The sequence below is a fragment of the Paramisgurnus dabryanus genome, chromosome 20, assembly GCF_030506205.2.
Source record: "Paramisgurnus dabryanus chromosome 20, PD_genome_1.1, whole genome shotgun sequence".
Classification (NCBI taxonomy): domain Eukaryota; kingdom Metazoa; phylum Chordata; class Actinopteri; order Cypriniformes; family Cobitidae; genus Paramisgurnus; species Paramisgurnus dabryanus.
The window spans coordinates 26,131,804-26,155,666 of record NC_133356.1 but is presented as its reverse complement, the minus strand read 5'-3'; the positions used below and the strand labels follow the sequence as shown (position 1 = coordinate 26,155,666).

Below are 23,863 nucleotides of genomic sequence, written 5' to 3'. Positions count from 1 at the left end.
GCAAATGCCCTCGGGCCGATGTTTCAATGATGCCATTTCAGCCGCTCTGTGCGTGCTTTACCGGGGATTTATTTATTAATTTAAACCTTTAACCATTCACACTTATCCAGAATAATGTGCTTCTGTGCAATAATAACTCAAAATAAGTACACCACTCTCAAATTTATTCATTTGACAAATATAACACAACAACTTGGATAAATCAGTAACAGAATATTTAGATGTGTCACACATTAATATAAATTACATATTCTGTAACTATTATACACTGCTATACTACTACTGTTTTAAATGTTTTGAAACACTTAAACAAAATATTTCTTATACTGTTCAAAATGGTTTACTTTTAAGGTAAAGAAAAAAAATCAAGTACGTTTGTGGACATAAATATAGTGCCATCAAAACTAAAATTGAATAGATTTTTTTTCATATTACTTGGACAAAATGATCAAATAAACAAGTGATTCAGGCCCATAATACATGGAAAAGTCTTGAACATTGTTTAAAAATATCTCAGGGTGAGATTTTAAAAAAATACTGAAAAAACCCAAGGGTATACATTTCAAATTCTAGGCAAAGGCTGGCTGCATTTGAAATGATAAAATATTACAGTTTTGATTTCAGAAGTTTAAGTCTCAAGATAATCCACATATGTTGTACAAATGGGACACGGCCTGTGAAAACCCAGCAAAGTATTTCTTTGTGATTTACTGTTTTCTACATAAAATCATCCTACACAATACAGAAAACATTCTGTAAAAATATAAACTTGACATCTTCAATATTGACTGAGTCATGCCAAAGACTGAACTCAATGTTAAATCAGTAAATTCAAACTTTAGATGCAATTAGATGCTAAGACAGTAGCCTGGATTTCATATAAAAGGTCACATATTTATGTATCTTAGAAATATATTGTAAATAATAATGTGCATGTACACAGCAAAAAAAATATGTAATCATAAAATATTCTTGTCAGGTCTTCTGTCTTTGTTTCCTACACTTGTCTCTGCAAGCAGCGCCTTTAAAGCTCACGTAACACACGCTGTTTCTGCATTTCTGATATTAATCTGGAGTACCTATAGAGTAGTATGACATCCTTTATATCTCTGAAGAGTCTTTAGTTTAATCAGATTTATAAAAGAAAGATTAGCTTTACCGAATCTTTCCGATAACGTACGAAAAAATGAAGAAGGAGGAGTTATAACACAGGAGGAGCGAGTACGAGTCATGCAACACTATACAACACTGTTTTAACTTATGATTCACTACATGTTCGTGTCATTTATATAATATACACGCCTATTTCCAACATAAGACAGAAGTCTTACTTACCGCGTGTAACTCGTCATGAAAATCCACCGCATCAAACACACACACGCAAAACTCCGCTGCTAATCCAGATAATAAACTATATCCATTGTTTCCATAAGGCTGGATGTCTTCTCCTTACATCCAAAAACACACTTCTTGTTGTGCCATTGTTGACTTTTGAAATTAAACAAAGCTGAGTGGCGTGATAAGCTGTTAGCAAGCTCTAGCGTCTCCCGCTGACTGACGGCTGGGCGGGGTTTTCCAGGGGAAGTTTTCCGGCGGAAGCCCATATAAAGAAGTGATACGTATCGAAAACCCCTGAAACGTCAGTTAGAACCGTAATCGAAAAAAAATTAGCCGAAACTTGTACGAACCCTGGCGAAGTGCATTCGGCACAGAAATACTCTGAAACACGCCCAACTGCATTTTTGACACTTTGCCTACGTTTAGCATGAGGAAACAACTCTATAACTGTGTTAATAAGTCAGAATGCTTGAAATACCATTAAACCCCCCCTTTAAACCTTAGAGGTTCCTCTTTGTTGCCTTTGTTTCCTGTCCCAAACTATGTCAACACCGCCTTTTAAACATCTGGACACCACTTCTTCCTGTCCAAGGTTCCTCTTTGTTGCTTTAGGATCACCTAAATTGAAACATCCAAAATTTTTAATTAATTATACGTTCCAATTTTTATATTTAAATTTAGGTGCCTATGGCAAACATGAACAATCACGTATCCAATATTGGATAGAAAATCAAAAAGGTCCACAAAGCATACAGTACTTAATCTAAGCACATTAAAACATCTGGTCTTATATGTTGCTGCATTCCCGAATGTGTCTGGCTGTGCATTATAAACAGTATTAAAGGTATAGCGGAAGATTTTCCCGAATTATTTAAAAGAACCGCCCCTCGATATTTTTTAAAAAATGCTCCCGAGAGGGAACGCCTGTTAAACGCGTGGACGAGACAGAGAGAGAGCATGCAGGAGCTCAGTTCTTCTCTTCGCTCTGTTTACAAGTTTCTGTCGGCATGTTTACCGTGTCTGTGCGGTTCGTGACTTGTGCCAGGGCTAGCATCGCAAATCATAGCTTACATCAACTTTTACTAGCAGTGATTTTAAATGGATTTCTCCAAAAAGCATGACAAAATGTACCTTTCCAGTAGAAACTTCGCGTGGGAAGCCCAACCTGTCCTTTTAGCTCACGCCAGCGTGTGAAATAGTCTCCCATAAACATCTGGTCTTGTTTCTTTATTTATAGTCCTTTCTCTTCTTGTCATACAATTTGTAGACACTTTTTCTCTTGCGACCCTCGGACATTTTGAAAAAAACACAGTGAGAACGCGACCTTCAATGAATGGTTGAAACCGTAGCACAACACACATACACGTGAAAGTGCACATGTGCAGAAAGCGAACGTAGAGGCGAGCACGTGCGATGGTTATACGTCAACAAATAATCAGAATGATTGACATCTGGGATGACCAATAACAGTGGTGATCCACCCGGAAAACTTCAGTTAAGCGCGGAGAGGAGTGAACACACTCGCACTGCGTTCCAAACCGCCTAATTCCATACTATATAGTACGCAAAGAGTACGAGAAGTAGTGCTTTTCGCCTACTATATAGTATGGAAGTATGCGGTTTGGGACGGAGCGTCGGTCTCTCTCGCGCACTGTTGCTTGCAGAGTTCGGCGCCTCATAGACAGGGCGGGGAAAAGACAGGGCGGCGGAGAAAAGATAAAAAACAGCAAAGGTAGAGGAAAACCACATGTCTGTGTTTTACTCCTCCCAAACGTAAGCGGGTCACCTGGAAGTTACAGCCGGCAAAGAGGTAATCAAACAAAGACAACACGCGCTTATGCTTTATGGAGCGACGACAGCGAGTAAAAAAAGTTTCTAGAACGAAAACCCGTGCCCGGTCCAACATTAAGTAAGTGCCGCCTTTTGTTGCATAAACATCGTCTTACATTTTTTTAGGCGAAGTAATGAATGGTGTATTTGCATTTTGCGCAGGAGTAGAAGACGCATTTTCCGTTTTCACAAGACGCATTTATGTGGCCAAATGTAAATGGAACAGTTTTAACAAATGAGATAGCTATCCGCTCAGAGAAAACACATAAAGTCAAATATAAGGTACAAAGCTGTCACTGGGGCAGTACCCTTTATAAAAGGTCCTATATGTACAATTTAGGTACAAATATGTATCTTTGAACTACCAATATGTACTTTTGAAGTACTAATATGCACTTTTTGGGTACAAAGGTGTACCTTTTTGAAAGGGTACTGTCCGGTGACAACTTTTGTACTTTTATTTCTGAGAGTGTACTCATATACTATCTTTTTGATCCCATCAAGAGAGGCTTCTTGATGGGAAATGCATCATAAAAAGTCTATATATTTGGCAGATGTAAAGCATACATGTGTATTTTTTTGTGTTAGTCCATTTTTATTTTATTTTATTATTATTGTAACAGCTCATGTATGTTCAAGGAGCAACATGTTTGTGCAATTTCTAAAGATTTTAGTTCTGTTTTGAATAAGGGGTTGGAAATGAATGCTTTTCTTGGTTTTTGTTTTTTATCCGATTCATCGATTAATCGAACAAATAATCGACAGATTAATCGATTATTAAAATAATCGTTAGTTGCAGCCCTACAAATGTCTTGAAAATTACATGTTTTATTGTTAGAGTTATCTTAAGGTAACAGTCACCCACTTGCTTGGCACCAAGCTGTGTTGAACAAGTGGTTGCATCAGTGTTCGTGTAATCAAGTAAAGTATAACCTCATTCACACAGCACTTTGGTCCCAGAAAATATCCGTAAAATTGGCAGACAGGCATTTGTGTGAAAGCAAACATGTCCTGTAGATGTTCTGGGTTTGTTCCAGTAAAGATGACCTATACCTGGAAAGCCCTCTGTGTGAATGAGATGCAGAAACAATGGCGTAGGGGGCGTGTGGTAGTGAGCTACCTAAAGTTATGGTTCAGCTCTTTAAAAGGAGGGATTTAAATACAGATTAACATTCACCACGTTAATGGTCGGCAAACTGGACCGAAGCAGAGATCAGGGAGCTTGTCACTATCCACACTGAAGCAGAGATCATTTAGCAGAATAAAAGTTCTAGCGCGTCAGTCGCTCACATGAGCTTACACGATATATCGTTCAGCCCTTTAAAACGGGGGTCAGTGTTTCCCACAGGATTTTGAGATACTGTGGCGGTGATGACGTTACACGCTGATTAGCATATATGTGACGTCATTGCGTCGCGTTTTACTCTTCGATCTGTCACATTATATTGCATTTTAACACAACTGAATGCTATTTTTACATAGTTTCTGTTCTGTTGTCTATAGTGACTAAACAGGACCCCGTAACGACCCACGACCCAGTAACTCTTTGTTTAATCCAATCAGTTCTTTCTTTAACTGCTGCTAAAAATGCGACATCGTCTGAAAAAATAATGTTATGAGCGCTTTTTTATTTTAAATACGAGTGGTAGTTTTATTGTATATCGCGTATAGCGCAGACAATTTGTTGCAAATTCAGAAATATGAGAGAATACACGGTTGCTGTTACTACAGAATACGTGCACGGGCATGCCGCATTATAGGTAGGGAGAGAGCTCGGACACAGACTCACATCAGAATGGGTATGTAAGGGAAACAGTACTGCTAACCTTTTGTTAAGTCACTCATGATGAACTTGATCAGCTGTCAGTAACATCCGTGACTGTTGACGTTTACGCGAAAAAGAGAAAGTACACGGAGGAACACAGAGTTAAAATACCTTTCACTGTTATGTGAGAGAGGCGCGCTGCAAAGAGAGGGGGCCGGGGGCGAGCGCTGTTGAGGCGCTGCACACAACGAGAGAGGGAGGATGGAGGCGCGCTGAGCACTTGCTGCAGTGAATTAAGCCGTTTTAAATAGTAAAATTAAAATGTAAATGGGACTCATGAAAAATCTATTTGTGGCCGCCAGTGTTGATTTTGTGGCGGCTCGCCACAGATAAATCAATATATGGGAAACACTGGGGGTTTAAATCAACGTTTACATTCACATTGAGAAATGGACAAAGTTCAGGGAGTTTCAAATATCCACTTTGAAATTGGGTTAATTCATGTGCATACTAGGATTTTGATCTGTAACTGAATTCAGTCAAAGCAACAAGATCTGTTTGAAGGGTTTAAAGGTGCAGTGTGTACATTTTAGCGGCGTCTAGTGGTGAGGTTGCGAATTGCAAACACCGGCTCAGTCCACTGCTCACCCCTTGCTTTAAAAATGCATAGAGAAGCTATGGTAGCCACCACCGGAAAAACATGTCATCGTCTGAGACAATTTAGTAAAAAAGTTTGTCCGTTAAGGGCTTCTGTAAAAACATGGCAGCACAAAATAGCGACTTCCACATAAGGGGACCCTCTGTGTTTGTAGATAAAAATGTCTCATTCTAAAGTAATAAAAACATAACGGTCCATTATAAAAAGGTCTTTATACAACACTGATAATATAGTTTTGTATATTATTTTGCATTTCTGTCAAGAGATCCTTCTAAAAATTACACACTGCACCTTTAAGATTAAAGATACCTGCATTATCTCATGCGTAATCAGAGTTTAATGTTAAGTTAATGTGTTGCGTGTATTTTGTGAATGTGAGCATCTCTTTTATCATAAACGGTTTTGACGCGTGTGCAGGAGGCACTTCTTTTGACAAGACGAGTGTTGCACATGGTTTACATCAGTGCTGCTCGCATTGGCCTCTGTTAAGAGGGTAGGTGACCTTCATGCATTCTCCATCGACAATTCGTGCCTTCAGTTTGGTCCTGCTGTCTCGAGCGTAACACTCAGACCCAGACCAGGCTACATGCCCAAAGTTCCCACCACTCCCTTCAGAGATCAGGTGGTGAGCTTGCAAGCGCTGCCCCCGGAGGAGGCAGACCCAATCTTGGCTTTATTATGTCCCGTACGCGCACTGCGCCTCTACGTGGATCGCACACAGAGCCTCAGGACCTCAGACAAGCTCTTTATTTGTTACGGTGGTCAGCAGAGAGGGAAAGCTGTCACTAAGCAGAGGATGTCTCATTGGATAGTTGATACTTTCGCCCTTGCTTATAATCTGCAGGGCATTCCTTGTCCATTTAAATTTAGAGCTCACTCTACTAGAAGTGTTGCCTCATCTTGGGCACTCGCTCGTGGTTCCTCGCTAACAGACATCTGCAGAGCTGCTGGTTGGGTCACACCTAATACGTTCATTAGATTTTACAGTGTTCGTATCGAGCCTCTCGTGTTCTTTCCTCATCAGGGGAAGCACGGAGAACAGACTCGCATATTAATCAAATTAGAATTTCGAGCTCTGCGATAAGTTATTAACATAATTTACATGTTCCTGTTATTTTAAAAGTGCTCACTTTGTTTGACGTCTTTGTTGGAAACTGTAGCGGGACGGGCTGCATCTCTGTCGGAATCCTCTCTGACTTGGGGTGTGGGAGGTGGATGGAGCGGACGAGGGCGCTTGGCAATCGTTAGCTGAGCTGCTGGCTAACAACACTGATGTTGATTACTATCGTTAGCTTAAACTGCTAGCTAAAAAAGGGGATGTAGCATTGTGAGGTTGTTTGTAAATCTGGAAAAAAGTTTCATTAGTTCGCTTCATCTTTCCTATTAATGATATCAGGCAGTGAACCAGGTAGTGATTGACAGTTCTCTAATCCAATTGCGTTGGGCATTGTCAGATTGACGGCAACCTGGCCCAATGGCATTTAGGCGAATCATCAAAGGAATCCAGTGCCTCGGTCCTCCTTATGGCATAAGTAACTTATTTTACTGAGTGTTTTAGGGTATATTTGCGTTTATTCACATCATGCTATTAGATTAGCTACAAGAGAAGTGAAAATACACCGTATACCCTCACTAAATCACTAAGAAGAAGTGGGTATACGCAAATCCGACTGAAAAAGAAGTGGGTATACGTCGTATACCTGCGTATACCCTGGACTACATCACTGGTTAACATGACGCAACAAACACATATTTTGAAAACACGAGCAACACATGACACTCTGAACACGTATTTTGAATTCACACCCCTCAGAAGAGCAGTCACCAGCCACCACTGGCCAGGACAGTATTTCATAAAACTCTGATTGTGTTTGGCTGAAGCAAGAAAGACAAACATCTTGGATGACATGGGGTTGAGTAAATAATCCTTCAAAGCTAAAAATTTACCTAAAAATTATAATTTTATCATTTACTCACCCTTATGTTGTTATAAACTTGCCAGAAATTCTTTAATCTGATAAATGATGTCAATCATACAGTTGATGGTACCCATTGACTTCCATAATAGGAAAAATACATTTTATTGAAGTAATGGAGCAGCTGTGTACTTAACATCATTTATCAAAATATCTTGTTTTGTGTATATCACAATAAAGAAACTCATGCCCAGTGGCGGAACTAGAATTTTTTTAATGGGGTGGCCAGGGGGTGGCCAAAGTTACTTTAGGGGGTCCATAGTCCATAAAAGAAAATGACGTGTAACCATGTATCAAGAAAGCATAAATGAATCTTTTGATCGCATTAGATGTAAACATAATAAGGGTGAATTTTAAATCTTTCTACTGTATTTCTTACATCTGATTTACTGTCTCTTAAAGGGATTCACCCAAAAATGAAAATTCTGTCATCATTTACTCACCCATGTTGTTCTAAACCTGTATTTTATTTTAATAAACACAAAAGAAGATATTTTGATAAATGATGGTAAGCACACAATTAATGCTATCCATTGAATTCCATTATGTTGTTTTTATTCCTACTATGGAAGTCAATGGTTACAGCTGTGTGCATACCATCATTTATCAATATATCTTCTTTTGTGTTCATCAGAAAAAAGATATTCGTACAGGTTTAGAACAACATAAGGATGTAAAAATGATGACAGAATTTTCATTTTGTGAACTATCCCGTTAATGAAGCAAAAGATCAGGAAATCTAAACTCCATGATAAACCTTAAACTTACTTCAAATAGCAGAGCTCTACACAAGGATGTTTATTTACGAAGATACAGAAGATGCAAAAGTTTTCTTTTTTCTTTTGATATTTAATTAACTTTAATGACAGAGAGACTTCAAGAGGTTAGGCTAAGACCGAATGCAATAAAATGTTTATTCGTTTAAGACGTACAGTAACCAAATGTTTAGTATGAAAATCACCACGACAGCAATTTTGACATACGAGCATTTGTCCGTTTAAGCCAAAAAGACGCGAAGTTGCGAACATGAAGTCGTTTAAGCTGTTGCTGTGCACGCGCACTATCGGATATGCGCAACGTGCTTTCAAGTTCAATGTGTCAATCCAGTCGAATTAACAATAATACAGTAGCCTATAAAGATCACGTCAAGAATGAAAACATGGTGCTGGGTTTTGTTGTAAAAAGAATTGGCAATCTTAGACTTTATTCAGTCCACACTTCATTCATTACCACACTTCCAGCATATACGGTGAAATCATGTAGTATTAGCAATGTACGACTTCACTTACATCATTTTAAAGAGATTCCAGCATTATGTAGACATGACATTTATCTTCTGATGGTATGAAAAGTATTCGTTAAGTTACAGTATTTTTTATGACGCGTTTTTGAAAAGACATCACTGATGGAGAGACAACAGAACGCGCATTATGTATATTTTCTTAATTTTGTGAAAAGCACAACATTCAGTTTTTATAGACACACAAAAATTGACACTTTTACGTTTATGTATAAATCATATCTGTATGTCCAAAATCAGCAGAGTCTCTTTGCGCAGTGACTGAAAAATAAAGAGTTTGCGCCGCGACCGCAGGGAGGGTTAATATTCATAATGTTTTTAACAATGTGCTGCGCTGCCGCACGTCGAAAATAAACATAGCGATTAAGTGAAAGTAGTGCATTAAATTTGGGGTGGCACACTGGGTGGCCAGTGACATGTCAAGGGTGTCCAGTGCCACCCTGGACACACCTCTGGCTCCGCCACTGCTCATGCCGGTTAAGAACATAAACAGGGCCAGTGTGATCACTAAAGCACAAAGTAAGGCATGTAAAGCTATCTTACCTTGAAATAAAAAATTTAACACGGACTGCTGAAAATCTAATGAATGAAAAAGACAAAAATTAATATTACGCACAAATGTTAAGAACAACATTGCAGTATAGTGCTTAGTATAATGTGTTTCAAATAATTGAATTCAACTTACATTATTTGTATAGTATATATCAGTACAGTGGCATGCAAAAGTTTGGTCACCCCTGCTAAAAAAAAACAATTATGTTAATGTAAACATTTAAGCCAGGGGAAGATGAAATGATCTCCAAAAGACATAAAGTTAAACATGAAACACACATGATTACCACTGTATGTAGTTCAGTGCTGGCATCGTCTAAAGTCCTTGCAAGGGCCGGTGTCATCTTTCCATTTGTGTTAGGTCATCTGACAGAGGCAGGATCCAGACTGCAGCTCACATAATTGCTAGTAGAAATAGAAAAGCAAATTGAGAAAATTAACATGACCTCTGTTCATAGCTTTTTAGGTAGTGGATAGTTGTGATTATTAAGTTATTTATAACCTGAGGCAAAGGTTTGTGAATGCAATTATGTGTATGCTAGACTTAGAGCTGTTGCGTTTGGATGATAGAATCGGCGGTGTCAATTTCAATGTCGATAATTAGTCGACATAAATATTGTGTTATCACAACAAAAATATAGCCTTTTCCCCTTTGACATGGCAGATTTAAATGCAGATTAGAATTCACAATAAGAAATATCTGCAAACTGGACTGAAGAAGAAATCAGGGGGCTTGTCACTATTAGCTATGAACATTCACCACCATAACAAAACAGCGTGTAATGCAGTGCTTCCCAATCCTGGTCCTCGAGCACCCCCTCCCAAAAATGTATTTAAAACACCTGATTCAACTTATCAGCCTCCTTCCAAAATGGTAAACATGTCTCCCTAACAAGCTGATGAGTTAAAAAAGGAGACATCTAAAACTTTTTGGGAGAGGGTGCTCGAGGACCAGGATTGGGAATCACTGGTGTAACGCACTCCTTTATGATCTTATCATAAACAAAAAAATACACGTGTGGTTTCTCGAGAGAGATATCAAACTTCAGATGCTACGAAAAAACCTACCAAGTGCAAGACTTTAAATATGTCATGTCTTTATAGCATGTGTGTGAAAGCAGGCACAAATTCAGAAAACTATTGGCAGCGTGAATTAACCAAAATCAAATAATCCCGTACAACTCCCGGATGTGTGTTCTGTATTTTTTCCATAATGTGTGTGTGAAAAGGGCTACAGACATTAACCATTCATTGAAAGCAAGTTGTCCACTGAACCTTAAATGTCCTTGACAGTATCGGGAACATCTTGACACAAATATCCTCGTCGTAAGAGATGTACGGCCTACTGTCTCGACTAAACATATGGAGTCCTTCTTTAGGATCTCTGACTGACGCACTCTGATGTTGTTCACCTGGCGTGTAACACGACAACCCAAATTGTCTTCATTATCCCAGACACCTGCAGAGAAACATAGGCTGCGTTCACACGGTACCATAATACAACCGCATTCTATAACCGACCTCACACTCGTAAATTTTCGGATTTCCCAACCGTATTTACAGAAAAGCTGTGGCGTGTGAACGGAATCGCACTGGACAACCAGTTGTCTGTCACGTCATCCAGTGCTTTGTCTGCATGATATGACTGCAAACTACACAGCAGGATTGCTCCATAAGGTTAATGAGATATATATTACCTTCATAGACGCCACAGACCATATTACATTAAAGCAACACTATGTAGTTTTTTTACCTTTAAATCATTTCTCTAAAATTATTTCAGTGATAGAACAACTTTTAACTGGACAAACTGTACTGTTGCTGCAACCTGAGCAGCCTCCTAGCTGCTACAAGCACACTCTGAAAGTGGCGGTGGAGGGTAGGAAACACAGCCCCGCCCCTCCCCCTGCCTGCAGAAGAGTGTCTGATACCAGGCACTGTTGCGCTTTTCAACCACATGGGGGAGCTGTAAGTCATTTTTACATGGAAACTACATAGTGTTGCTTTAAATCGCGTGTATCCCAGTAAGTGAGAGCAAAATAATAAAACCTTTAAAGTGGACGATATAATGTTCGGTGTAAAATAAAAGGGATAATTTACCCAAAAATAAAACTTAGCTCTTTATTTACTCACCTTTTTCTTCAGTACAGCAATTAAGAAGATATTTTGCAGAAAACCCATCTTCATATGAATGGAAGTCAACCGCTACTTTGAGAGCTCTAAAAGCAGATATATCCAATACAAAAGTAATCCCCATGACTCTTCACTGTAAAACTTTTCTGTAAATTTACAGCGAATTTCTAACAGTATTGTACTGTATTTTCAAAAAACAGTGTTAGACTGTATATTTACAAAATATTTACAGAATGTCTGTAAATGTACAGAATTGTCCTGTTTTCAGCATGCAAAATTCGTAATACAGAATAATACTGTAAAAGCATTGCATTGTGGGATTGATTTCCTTCGCGCTCAATATTTGAATGTAAGCAGAGCTAGTGCTTCGGAAGTTCGGACGCCCTTTATTTGTTAGGATTGGTTATTCATATAAACAACGACGATATGAAGACAACGCGTTCAACTTTTAATCTATAGCTGCCTGTGATGTGAAAACGTACATGGAACATTTAAAAGTTACACGACGACGCGGCAGACATGAGAGGATTATGCATGCAGCAAGAAGACGGGGAGAATACAATGTGTCTGTGATGAAGATAAACGAAGATTGACTGACTGTGCATCATTGACACGGTAAGACACTGTTGTTTTATTCGATTGCATTTCTGAACGGTTTGCACGAGTTGGCTATTTTTAGGAGCTGCGTTGTTGTTACGCTAACTTGCTAAACTCTTAACAGACAGCACACGACACGTTGATAAAGATGTTTTTGTAACTTATCTGTCTGTTAATTCTTTCGTTTTTGACGACTAAACATGATAATGTGAATTGCCCTAAAACAACACAATGTTGCTGTCTGTCGGTGCGTTGTGATTTAGCTTAAGTTAGCTTGTAATACACGTAAAGAACAAAACATTTCAGCTTGTTCTCAAATATACACCAAGTTAAGTTACTTTGATATGAAAACGTTGTGGTTGTAGCCTACATTCATCACAAATATAGTTTTATTTGTATTTTAAAGTTATTATAAGTGAAATGATGTCAGACTTATCTCAGATATTAAAGTTTAGTTGTAACCCCCACCTCCATTACATCGTTGTCACATCATTTAAAAGTGTTTGATTAACATATTTTTGCAATTATCACTCAAATTTGGTGATGTATAGTATATGTATGTAATATACTTCTATATACATTACCACTCAAAAGTTTGAACTTACTTCCCATGTCCAAACTTTGGCCTGGTACTGTATACAGTACCAGTACAATATACTGTAGTATATTTGTATTGTCCTGTAATATACACATTTTCCCCTAATATCTGTATTTGCATCGGTTGAGCTCAAGTTATGTTTAATAGTTATATTTGTAAATGGCTAAATAACATCACAAAAATAGAAACAAATTTTATTTTAAATATTTTATCTTTTTTGTTTTGGTCAATTTCAGGTCCGTCTCTAAGCAACCAGCGCTGGATGTTGAGCATGGACGGTCAGGTTGTGTGTGAAGGAGAGCAGCGCAACTTTGTCTCTGGTCTTGCAACACTGATTGCCTCATTCTACAATTTTAACCTCCTTGATCTGGAAGCGGTGGCATGCACCCTTGGGTTTGTTCAGAGGTTAGATGCACATTTCCCATTCATATGTTAAAATAATTTTTTTTTACATATTGTGAAGGTCTGCATCAAGATGCAAAGCGTAAAACTGAAACTTCATATTTACATTAAATAAGTAAGTATGAACTGTACCTCTCCGCTTACACTTTTGGCATGGTTTTTGTGCTGAAATTCTGCCAAAAGCATTGCAAGTTTGCAAACACAATTTTATGAACGACAAATACAAATTAATTGCGCATAATCTGTCTCGGTGTGTAAAATAAACCACTTTTAAATGTGTAAATGACTTGTTCCATACTGAGGGTAGGGTGGCCATTCGTGCCAGTTCCGCCGGACACGTCCCGAACATGTTTTCGGGTGCGTTCTCCGGAAGTTGCGTTGCTCGAATGCATACGTCGAATGCATAAGATTGCTTTTGGCCACCCTAACAGAGGGTAAAACTATTTCCTGAAATAACCGGACATTAACAGTTTTGTCATAATTCTCTCACTCATTTGAGCTTGCTAGCGCGTGTGGAAAGGCGTGGCTATCAAATGAGGCTTTTAATGACTCGTTGTTTTCTCTTTTATGATTGGTTGAATAACGGCAGTAGTTGTCTCAGTATCCGGTAGCCCAGTAGATATTGAGTTATTTCAGGAAATTGTTTTATAAAAACTGGTTTATTTTACACACTAAGACAGATTCTGTGTGATTCATTTGTGTTTACCGTTCATAAAACTGTATTTTTGAAAGAATGCCACTGTTTGCACACTTGCAATGCTTTTTGCAGTATTTCAGCCCAAAAATCCATGCCAAACGTGTAAATGCAGAAAAACTGAGGTCAGATGAATACAGTTTATATTTATTTAGCCTAAATATGAAGTTTTACAAGACATGAATTACGCTTAAGATTAGCAGTTCAATGTTGCCAAACTTTTTTCTTATGCCTGCAACTTGATTTTACACCTTTACAAAACAATGTCACCTTTATGCTTGCAATGTCACATTTCCATTTTGACCAGTGATTTGTTGTTTTTAACAGAACATTGATCTTCCCCCATTTCTTCTGTTTAAACCAAATAATTCAATTAAATTGCACAATTATTAATACAGATTTATTTGTTGTTTTTTAATTACTGTGTAAAATAAGAAGACTTATTAAATTTTTTTTATCAACATAATAATGATTGTTCTTGTTTGTTTTTTTGCCTTGCAGATGATTTCTCGACATCAACCTGGAACATGGATCAAAGATGAAGAAAGGGAAAAAGAACACTACAGTGAATCCACAGGTTTCCACTCTTCTTAGAAAACTTACAGACTTTAAATGCAATTTTGTTTAGACACTTCCACTATCCAGTGTAGTTGAATTAAAAGGAAATAAAGTTTCCTACATTGTTAATGATGTGCTGTTAACTGAAGTACAAACGTACAGCTGGCATTTCATCCAATATGCTTATGTTAAAGAATTAATCCACTTTTAAAATGATGCAAAAAAAAAGAAAGTCAGGAGGGAAAATACAGTAAAGGATTAGTCCACTTTCTTAAAGGAGTAGTCCACTTTAAAGATGGGGTCCATTGACTTTTCATAGTAGGAAAAAAAGTAAGTCAATGGGCCCCATCTTTAAAGTGGACTACTCCTTTAATAAAAAAATCCTGATAATTTACTTACCCCTAAGTCATCCAAAACGTTTATGTGTTTCTTTGTTCAGTCAAGAAGAAATTAATTTTTTTTTGTTTTTGTTTTTTTGAGTAACACATTCCAGAATGTTTCTCCATATAGTGGACTTTAATGGACTTCAACAGTTTACAGTTTAAATGCAGTTTAAAAGGGTGCATACAGCTTCAAAGGGCTCTAAACTAGGGCTGCATGATAAATCGCATGTGATTGTCATTGCGCATCTTGTCGGTAGAGCCGGTTCCTTGATTAGTAGTAAATCGCCATCACCTGCTTTCAGATGGAGCAGCATGTACTACACAAAGCCATAGATCACTGACAATCATGGCAAAATTTGCATTAATAATATGTATGCGATATGGCCCAGCTTGTCAGTGAACTACGTCTCTGTCTAGTAAAAGCTGCTCCATCTGAAAGCAGGTGATGAGATGCGCATGACTATCGCATGTGATTTATCGTGCAGCCCTACTCTAAACTATCCAAACTGATGCTTAGGGGTCTTAACCAGCAAAAATCATAACTTTCGGCAAGAAAAAAAATATGCACTTTTAATCCACAACTTCTCATCTTGCATTTTCCGTGTGATGCGCCAACGTGATGTCATGTAATGCATAGGCATGTCGAAAGGTCACGCATCACAAATGTGAAACACACACTTGCAGACCATTTTAAACAATAAACTGACATAAAGACATTAATTGTTATCATTCCACATACAACAACGTCTGAACGTTCCTCTTTCTCCATGCTTGTAAACACTGGGGCGGTAGTTTTGCATGCATCACGTGTGACCTTTCAACATGCTTAAGCATTACGTTAGATTGCGCTGATGGGACACAAAGCTAGTGCAAGATGAGAAGTTATTGATTGATAGTACTTATTTTTTATTTTTCTCAATAAAAATGATGATGGTTTGCTAGATAAGATCCTTATGCCTTGGTTGGGATCGTTTAGAGCCCTTTAAAGCTGCATCAAAACAGCAAATTTTAAACTGCATTTAATCTGTAAACTATTGAGGTAAAATAAAGTCTTTAAAATTGAGAAAAAGCATGGAGTGTTTTCCCTAAAAAACTTAATTTCTTATTGACTGAACAAAAAAAGACATCCACATTTTGGATTACATGTGGGTGAGTAAATTATCCATATTTTTTATTAAGAAAGTAGAGTAATTCTTTAATGTATTTTCCCTCCTGACTTTCTTTTTTTGCATCATTTAAAATATTTTGAAACATTTCCATTCTTTGAAAGTTAATAAGATCACTTGATTGTTAATGTTCTGATAATTCATAACTGTTCTGTCAACTGTTTATTAATTGTAATTCATACAGCTGACATTTCAGCAAACATGTTTATGTAAATTTTATGGCCTTTGCTTTTAAAAAATAAAGTTTTATATTCTAAGAATTTTGTATTTGTGTATTATGTATTTAATTTCCATTTGAGACTTTTGTTACTGTTACACATATAATATAAATTCCTAATTTAAAAGTGGCATATCAGTAAAATACAGAATGGGTTATAGTTCTGTAAAAATACAGTAATTTGCTGGCAATATAGCTGCCTGTATGTAAATTTACAGTGTAAAGTTTTACAGTGTATACTGTAAAAATAAATAAATTACAGCGTTATACTGTATCTGACAATTACAGTGCAAGACTGTAAATGTTGTTTACAGTAGTGGTTCTGTAAAAATACAGTAAACGGCTGGCAACCCAGCTGCCAGTATTTTACTGTAAATTTACAGTGAAAAGTTTTACAGTGTTGGTGACATATTGGCTGCTTGTGAAGCAGATCGATCGGTTTTTGCAGGATATTAAAAGTTATTTACAACATTATTAGCGTTAATGCACATCCTTGGAAACATATAAAGTGCGCTTTACGTTCCGGCTCTAGGTGGCGCTAAGAGGCTGGTTTTGCCTGCGGTTGGTAAACCATACTCTCAGTGCCACCTACAGAGCGTAAGCGTAAGTGCACTTCCTATGTGACTGCGTTATAAATGCTTTAAATAAAGTTCACTTTCTTGCAAAAACGGATCGATTTGCTTCACAAGACGTCAATATATCACAAGTCATTGGGATTACTTTTGTACTGGATATATCTGCTTCGGTCAAACGTGCAGTTGCTTCATTCATTTTGCAGATTAAAACTTTAAATATGGAACCACCCTTGTTTATTTTTCTCTGCACAATGGTAAGCGTTACACACACGCCATCTGTTTTTGTTAATGACATAATTAAAGTTTTGTCCATTGTATAATACTTTCGTTTTTATATTTACGTCCGTTACTATGATTACAGGCACCGCGTGCGAATAGCATACTGGTTTGAGGTCGGTTACTCGTTCATACAGGCAGGGTTCTATTTGTGTCGTAATGTGCTGTCTGAACAGCACACTTCCAGACTCACACCTGTAAGCAAATACGGTTGTCACTCCCGAAATTCTGTCGTGTGATCACAGCCATTGAGAACACAAGCACCAGGGAAGCAGTGAGTGTGTGTCTTACCTACACCTGATGTAGCGTGTACATGCCGGGTGATGGAGACCAACATAGCATCTAGGGCTGTCAACGAATATTCTAAATTCGAATATATATTCGAATAGTAAAAAAAAAAGAATTTCAAATATGAAAATTAATAATTCTAATAATTTTTTTTTTTTTTTTAAAGCCCGCGGTAGTAGAGGCGTGGCTGTCTGCTTTGTAAGTGGGCGCACTAATGCGCCTGGTTCAGGGACAGGTCACAGTAGTCACACTGTCTGTCACTGTTAAAAGTTGACGCGTCTTGCATGGAAGATGGCAGAAATTGAAAGTAATTTACGGGACTGACAATCGCATTCTACAACCGCATTTACTCCCGCAAACTGCAGTGACAACCGCGTTTACAGAAACTTTGCATAGTGTGTAGCCTACATAACCGAAATGAACAACTAGTTTATAAAGTGTTTAAACGTGCATCATGGACATGACAGGTCTCTCTTCTGAAGAAATAAATTATTACAAGGGGGAAAAGTCTTCTGTTTGCGCGGTACAGAAAATGACAGAGGCACAAGCGTTTGCTGACTAGTGTTGCCAGATCTTGCACTAAAAAAACAGCGAACAAGAAAAATCCAATAATAAACCAAAATGAATCCAAACGCTTTACCTCAAAGATCAAAATATTGGGACAGGCACCTTCACATTTTAACAACACCAAAAACTTGATCGATTCATGAGCCAAAGCGCTAAAATGGTATGCGAGTACAAAAAAGACGAGGACCTGGCAACACTGCAAGAGCGCGCGCAGCCTCACAAATGCGTACAATACACAATGACATGACGGAGGTTTATTGCAAAACATAATGCTGTTAAATTATTTTCATCAAAGCTGTGAGTGATAAGCATGTGAGACGGCAGACCGTTGCTATGGTTATCTCCGTGTCAATCATCACATTTTCACATTTAAATGCGGTTGTCACTCCTGAAAGTTTGCAGTGTGTACGAGACCACAATTGTGGAACTCCAGCTAAACAGTCACGTCGTCTTAACACTTACTTTGCATTGCCCGCCACAAGCTATTTGTCTGCAACACAACAAGAGGTCATAACGGAGAAATTAATTTCGTTCATTTGTAGGGCTGGGCCGATCCACTTTTTCTATTACCGATACGATTTCGATACCTGTATTCTGAGTATCGACCGATACCGATCCCGATCCAATACTAGTATTTTTCTTGATCCATTTAAAATGGTGTGTGTATAAACACAAAAATTTATATACGCACACATATACCCACAAAACATGTTGCACAAAATCAGGAGAATATCATGTCAAGTGAATTTTTTTTAAAATGAGATACAAGTTAAAAGAATGTAAGTGTTCTTAAATATTTAATAATTGTTTTTGAGTGGACATACGACTGAGCAAATAAATAGTTTAAGTACATTTTTACTTAATTGCATGATTGAATATAGTGTATAATAACATTTATGGTGCTTTTATAATAGTTTGACTTTTCTGTAGCATGACAGTAACAACCACAAGTAACGCACAGTATCGTATTTGGATCGGCTCTGTTTTTCCGATACCCGATCCAGCAAAAAAGGCCCGGATCGACCCGATATCCGATCCAAAGTATTGGATCGGCCCACCCCTATTCATTTGTAAGGACATGAGCCAGATCAGTGTCGTGGATGGAGCAGGCATCAGGGAGTTTTGTCAAGCAATGTAACCGAGGTACCATATCACTTTGATGTCTCTTAATTTACTTGTTTTGTGTATGTAATATTCGTTGTCAAATATGTTTAAACTTAAATAGACTACCTATAGAAGTAGTTATGTCTCTTTATATTAATTTGTCCTGTTATTGAAGTAATGCGTCGTTAAACGTCGTTAACGTCGTTGAAAAAAATGGGCAACCAGATATTCAAATAGTTCGAATATTCGTGGGTTTTTTAGGGAGAATATTCGAACGTCATTTTTGAGCAATTTTGACAGGCCTAATAGCATCCGGTCTCATGAAGGTGGGAGAAGCAGTTATAAGTGGGGATCTCAAAAGCCAGAGGCAATGTGGGGGGAGAAGTGCTGGCTCGTGTCTTCCACTGTCGGTTTGCTGGCATTGGAGAGAAGCTCATCTGGATAGACTGCATCCTAGATGTACATGCCCTGCACAGAGAAACAGATGGCTTAGAGGTGGCAGGGGCACGCAGCACTCTATGTCCTTTCTCAGATAAAACTAATTTGACAGTATGGTTAAGATCAAAAACACTTAGGGTTAAAGTCAAATACTAAAAATGTCTGTAACAGCTAGTTAAAAACAACTTACAGCAAATGATGGTGTGATCTGTTTTGCAAAGACATAAAACATAACAATTGAATATTACAGATTAACATAAATGATGTCCAGTTACACCCACTAAAATGTCTTGAGGTGTCTGTCAGTGAAATACTTACACAGCAGTGCCAATGACCTGTTTACACATAAGAAGAGAGGAAACATATATGAGGGAAATATTAGCTAAGGAAAAAGGCAAGAAATGCATTCAGTCATTTCCAGCCCTTGATGTGGTTAAGCCCCAGGGGTCCAAAAACGCGGGGACGCGTTTTGACGTGTTTTCTCCTTATCATAGCAGAATCAACTTAAAATACTCCATCATTAATAATCAAACACTTACGTGTTTGACATCATTTGAAACTCTGAAGGGTCCTCTTTAATTAGTGTACATTCACAATAACAAGAGATCTTTGTGTTTTTGTCAAATAAAGAAAATAAACAGGGTGCGCATTTAGACATTTACCACTAATGCAAGTGTTGCCAACTATTTTCAATGGAAAGTAGCTAAAGCTTGCTTGGAAAGTCGCTAAATGTCGCTTGATTACGTCATTAGCATAACAGTGACGGCATCACGTCGCATTTGCATTCTTACTACATTGGCTGTTTTTACGTTTCTCTTTCTCTCTGAACTGTCAAAAATATTATTTAATACACATGAATGCCTAAAAATGTTTTCTCGTTTGTTTTATGCTTATGTTCTCATAAAACGAAATGTATGTTGTTTATATGGCCAAACAGTCCAGTTTCAAAACATAAGCTGAAAAATGATGGGAAACGTTGTTTTGGTCTAATAGGGTCAAGCATAATGTATTTCCGTGTATTTTGAGTATTTGTTTTAATAGTGTGTTAATTTTATATTTTTCTATAACTGAATCAATAAAAATAGAACGTCTTGAGAATTTCTGAGATCATTTGAATGCTTCTAGTAATGTGTCGTGTTGGTCTTAAATTTTACTCATAATGGTCTCAAAAGGTCTTAAAAATTTCTTAAATTTACTTGCTGAAACCTGCAAGAACCCTGATTAATTATTAAATAAAAATGTGCCCAAAAGTTAAATAAATACTGTAATGTAGTTAAATGTTAAAAAGCTGTACTTAAATATATTTTCAGATTAATCACATCCTACTTGTTAATTTGCAAAATTAAAAATAGAAGTAAAAATAAGTCACTAAATTTATGTGGAATTTTATGTTCTTGTAACATAAACTAGCGGAAGTAGTCCAGCATATTGAGATTTCACCGGAAATACGTCAAGTGCTGCTGTGCATAGAGTCCATTTATACCTTTAAATAATAATATAAATTAAATGACAAACTGTAGACACACATTTTTCAGTTCAGTTTAAAGTTATAACTCTGTAACGTTGTTTATTGGAAATTGTTCTACCCAGTGCTGGTTTGACATCAGACATCGTCCAGTCATCCGTGGCCGGACCTTTGTTAGATGTCATTCGCGCTGGGAGATCAATTGAGGAAAAGAGGAGTTGTACCCATGCTTTGCCGAAAGGCTTAGATGGTGAGATGAAAAAAGCTGAATTTGTGACTTTCATATTGATATGTTTAAACGCAGTTCTTGTTTATTTCATGCACGATTGCAAATAGACACCAGGGGCCAGCTTCAGAAAGGTGGTTAAGTGAAAACTCTGAGTATGTTAACCCTGAAATGAGGAAAACTTTGGGTTTTCCGTTTTAAAATGGGAGGTAGGCTATTTTAAATCCGAGACAGCGGGGTAGTCAAGCCTGTTTCAGAGGGAGAGGTACCTTATACTTTCCGGGGTAACTTACTCCTAACAGGAGCAGGTTTTATTCTGTTAACTCCGAGTTTCTTGTGGTCTCCTCTTCTTTTTAAATGAGTAGTGATGTTTAACTATCTTGTTAGTTCATTAAGTACATTCATTCATTGCGTACATTTTTATTATGTATACACTGTAAAACATTTTTAGCTATCTTTAAGTTATAATCAATTTGCCAGTGCAAGTAGTTTTATTTATTTTATATATTACACTAAACTTTCAACTAAAAATTTTAAACAGTAAATTAAAATGACTTGTAAAGCAAAAATGATACACTTAGGTGCAGAAGGCCGTCTAAGTCAATGGTTCTCAAACTGGGTCCGGGGGCCCCAGGGGGGCCGCGAGATGGGCCAGGGGGGCCCCAGTTTTATAAAATACATTAATTTATTATATAATTCTGTGAAATTAAACCTAAAAAAATAAGGCAGCACTACTTTGTAAAATGTAATGTTTTGTTTAATTAAAATGTGAAGTTTTAGAACTGTTTTTTTGTCATAAATTTTCTTTGGGGGGGGGCGCGAAGGAATGCACTGTACACAAAGGGGGCCGTACGCTGAAAAAGTTTGAGAACCACTGGTCTAAGTGACTAAAATCTCATGTGCTTTTATAGAGGATCCTGTAGATCAGGGGTGCCCAGCCCTGTTCCTGGAGGGCTACCGTCCTGCAGATTTTGGCTCCAGCCCCAATCAAACACAGCTGAAGCAGCTAATCACAGCTAAACAGACAGGTGTGTTGGAGCTGGGTTAGAACTAAAGTCTGCAGGATGGTAGCCCTCCAGGAGCAGGGTTGGGCACCCCTGCTGTAGATGATGATGTAGCCTTCATTTGTAGGAAGTTACATTTATGTTGCGAGAGGATTTGGAGACCCTGAGTTGATTTTTGTTTTCTTTGCAGTCGTTATAGATATATAAATATCCCTACGTGACTAATATCAGCCTATGTGGCCGTGTTTTACATCTGAACATTTAAATTTTTGCCTTTGCATTTCTTATAAATCCACTCATCATGCTGCTCTAGTGGGTAGTGCTGTGTGCAGTGGTCAGGGCAGACGTACTATCGGCGACCTGAGTTTGCCTAATTTCGTTTTTAGCTGAGCTGCTGTCATCTTCTTTTTGTCCATTCATGAAAATGAATATAAGGTGTAATAACGTGCAGTCCTAAATGTTAGTCATGTTCACAAAAGGCACTTAAAAAAGTAATTGATTTACATTTTATGAGACTTTTTACAGTTTGCATCAATTTTGTATTGTGTAGGGATTCATTTTATAGCATAATATGTAGGGCTGTGCCGGTTTCAGAATTGGTGATGACGGTTATGACGTGAGTCAAATGTGACGGTTCGTAACATAACCGTCGATTATTTGGGGGGGGGGGGGGGGGGGCGTTTTGCTCGTTTAAATGCTCGTGGATTGACGCGAAAGTGTCATTTTACCATAAAATCATGAATGTGATGCCAAGTGTGTTTTAAACAGTGATAACTTTGAGCAATTTAACAGAAAGCAATGAAATATTTAAACAGCACACTGTTGCCAGAAGACTGCGCTGTCACTCTCTGCCCAGCATAAATTAATCCTCTATCTATCATCTATCTTAATAATCTTTAGAGAAACAGATAGAAGTGTAGGTTTGTTTGTAATGTAAATGTATGTTATTGTGTGTATCTTGTAATATGAGTGAAATGTGTTATTTTGTTGTAGGACCCCCTTGAAAAAGAGATGATGCATCTCAAGGGGCTATCCTTAAATAAATAAATAGAAATTAAATTTGTGCCAATCGCTTTTTATGTCTGTAATTGTGTCTATATCTGTCATTACACGGACCAGAACAGCACGAAAACAATGTGGATTAAAAAGCGTATTGAAGAGGTTTTGCTCATAAATGCATGTAAAAGAAAGTAATGTGGACTTGAGATTGTTATACTGTTATTAAACTGCACAGTATGCGCTGCAAACCCAGCCAGTGTGCCACGCGTGGCAAACGCTCTCCGAAGAGCGCTGCTCAGTGCTCAAGCTTGCTATGTGAAACCGGCATTTGAATAAACTAGACACTGATTAGCTACTTGCTCTACGTTTATTTAAAATTAACAGCAAGACAACTAGCAGTAAATGTGCTTTCAGGAGAGTTCGTAGATTAGCATGGGAAGATTTGAACTTGAAAAGCGGAGTGTACTGACGCCTTTCCACGGTTAAAACAACATTCCTTCTTATGGTCATTCATGTTTATTTGATGCTATAAATTAACTAGAAGGAAGAGATGATTTTAAAGGTGAGACTTTGTTTAATATGTTTAATCTCAAAAGTAACCAAAAGTAAACCTGGTCTGTCCTGTATGTCAGCGCGTTCTCAGTGTCTGCTCCGCTCTGTATTTTTCACTGCATGAGAACATGAGAGGGCGTGTAACACAGACTGTTAACAATTGTTTTAAATAGTATTTAAAAATTCTTTATGATAAAAAAAT

At 37.7% G+C, this 23,863-nt stretch overlaps 2 long non-coding RNA genes across 2 annotated transcripts; one reads left to right on the top strand and one right to left on the bottom strand.

Annotated features, from left to right (window-relative positions):
- Window positions 1-233: 233 nt before the first annotated feature.
- LOC135787647 (uncharacterized) lies at window positions 234-11,677 on the bottom strand. The gene is made up of 6 exons (XR_010547145.2): window positions 10,695-11,677; window positions 9,707-9,824; window positions 9,553-9,607; window positions 9,411-9,446; window positions 1,838-1,956; window positions 234-1,030 (listed from the first exon to the last, which is right to left on the bottom strand). It is a non-coding gene; the product is annotated as an uncharacterized lncRNA (long non-coding RNA).
- A 21-nt stretch (window positions 11,678-11,698) lies between these two features.
- On the top strand, window positions 11,699-14,695 carry LOC135787646 (uncharacterized). Its single transcript, XR_010547144.2, has 3 exons — window positions 11,699-12,167; window positions 12,984-13,152; window positions 14,345-14,695. It is a non-coding gene; the product is annotated as an uncharacterized lncRNA (long non-coding RNA).
- Window positions 14,696-23,863: the final 9,168 nt, after the last annotated feature.